Raw genomic sequence first — 2,533 nt, 5'->3', positions numbered from 1 at the left:
TTTTGTATTCTATGGATTCTTATTGACAAACATCTGTATGCCGTGTTGGCCCTGTCTGCACTCAATGGTGCATAGGACAACCCGCTGGAAGGGTAGGCGGTCATTCCTGCATCACAAGTACCAGTCCAGAATGATATCTTATATATTATCTTTAATTCACGTCATTTTTAGATGAGCCCAAACCCAAAAATTAAAAATCATGTTTTCAGACGCCTCCCAGTATACAAAATAATCCGGTCAAGATTTTAGTGATTTTCCCTTAAATATTCGTTAAATATTACCCTGGACTGGCATCTGAAGCGCATGATTAATCACCTGACCTTCGTGTGAGAAACAATCAAGATAACACTGCGCCAAAATGATTCAGTAGACTATACACAATTGGGGTGCGGATATGGGTAAGAAGAAGAAGAAGAAGAAGAAAAAGAAATATTGAAGAAACTGTAAATAAATGGAAATAAGCAAAGCAAAGGGATTATGATCAGGTATGGGGGTTGAGGGGGAGAGTAAGATAAATCTACTTCAAGTTCTTTGATTTTGTTTCACGCAATGTATGGAAGTGAAGCATGGAGTTGGCAAAAAAACCTATGAAATTAGACTGAATGCAGTCGGAATGTGATCTCTCAGACGAATGCGTGGAAAAACAATGTAATATAGATTTGTTTGTATGTTTGCATGCTGTGGTAGTGATTGTCCTGACGAAGAGACGGGTACGTCTCCAAACCGGTAGACATAAAAATATGTCATAAAAATATGTCATAAAAATATGTCACCGGTAGACATAAAAAGATGCGTTGAGATGGTTTGGGCATGTGGAACGAATGAGTGAAGTAAGAAGAGTAAAACAGATTTGTGGGGCGAGTTAGTTGGAAATAGGGCCAGAACGAGACCGAGAAAAACTTGGCATGATCAAGCATTTTAAATACTTTGCCGTGGCCAGGTCAGGAGACGGAAAAATCGGCGGATATGCATGAGGAGATGTAATAAATAAATGTGGAACAGGCGAAGAATGTTTGCAAAGACAGATTGGCATGGCGTTCTATTCTCTCTCTCTACCCCTTCGGAAAAGGAGCGTGACAGTTAATTGATTAATTTTTTTTTGGCGCATTCTGAAATTTTGATCTTGTGGTTCTATGAGTGTGTCGTTGGTGATTCGTGAGTCACCTTTTGCCCCGGAAGTACAGATGTATTGACATTTTTTTATTAATTTTAAACGATCTCCTACATATTGCTTTATTTAAATATTCGATTGTTGCTTTATATTTAAATTCAACTCACAACCTTTTTCTCTACTTTTTATTAAGGTAGGGACTGACCGGAGCATTTCGTCGTAACGTAACGTCGTAGCTCGTGACGAGCATCAGCGAGCATCCGAAACTACTCGGCTCGCTGTACTGACTAAACGAATGCTCGCATCGTAACGTGTTACGTTACGACCAAATGGCTCCGGTCAGTCCCCACCATTTTACATTAAATGAAATATGGGTAAGGAATGACCATCCACAAATCGATGTGTGAAAGCGATTGTGTGTTGACACTCATAACAACGGATGGGTTATCTAACATTACACAGGTTTTTCACTTAAAACAGACGTTTTACAAATGAAATTGGAAGTTTTACTATACAAATTAGACGTTAAATTGTATTTTATAAAAAAATAATTGATAAAAATATATTCACTGCTTTGCAGTACTACTTTGATTAAACTATTATTACTGTTCATGATTTAAAGTTGTATTGAAAATCTTCTCTGAAAACATGAGTACACATCCCGCGCACAGACTATGAGAGCGCGCCGCGCAGGCTTGCCAACTTGACGAATAACGCACTTCTAGCCTTAGGTATAAAAGATGTGGGCAGGTATTCACACTGACGGTCAGTACTAATATGATTTTTTTTTATTATTTAATATGTTAAAAGTTTTCTACTTTTATTAAAGTATTTCTACTTTTACAACCTAAAAATTAATAACGCAGTTCTCTTCAATACAGAGACTAAGCTCTTGTGCTTGGAGAGGGACTTACACTTATTATTTACTGTTTGTGTTCTTCAAATATATATTAAAAAATTCTAACTTTCTTTTAAAATACAATATAACGTCCAATTCGAGTGAAAAAAAAAAAAAAAAAAAAAAATATATATATATATATATATATATATATATATATATATATATATATATATATATATATATATATATATATATATATATATATATATATATATATATATATATATATATATATATATATATATATATATATATATATATATATATATATATATATATATATATATATATATATATATATATATATATATATATATATATATATATATATATATATATATATATATATATATATATATATATATATATATATATATATATATATATATATATATATATATATATATATATATATATATATATATATATATATATATATATATATATATATATATATATATATATATATATATATATATATATATATATATATATATATATATATATATATATATATATAT

The sequence above is a fragment of the Brachycentrus maculatus genome, unplaced genomic scaffold (assembly GCF_059751285.1).
Source record: "Brachycentrus maculatus isolate JH-2025_06_01 unplaced genomic scaffold, ASM5975128v1 h1tg000363l, whole genome shotgun sequence".
Lineage (NCBI taxonomy): Eukaryota > Metazoa > Arthropoda > Insecta > Trichoptera > Brachycentridae > Brachycentrus > Brachycentrus maculatus.
Note: the sequence above shows the minus strand (reverse complement) of the source record.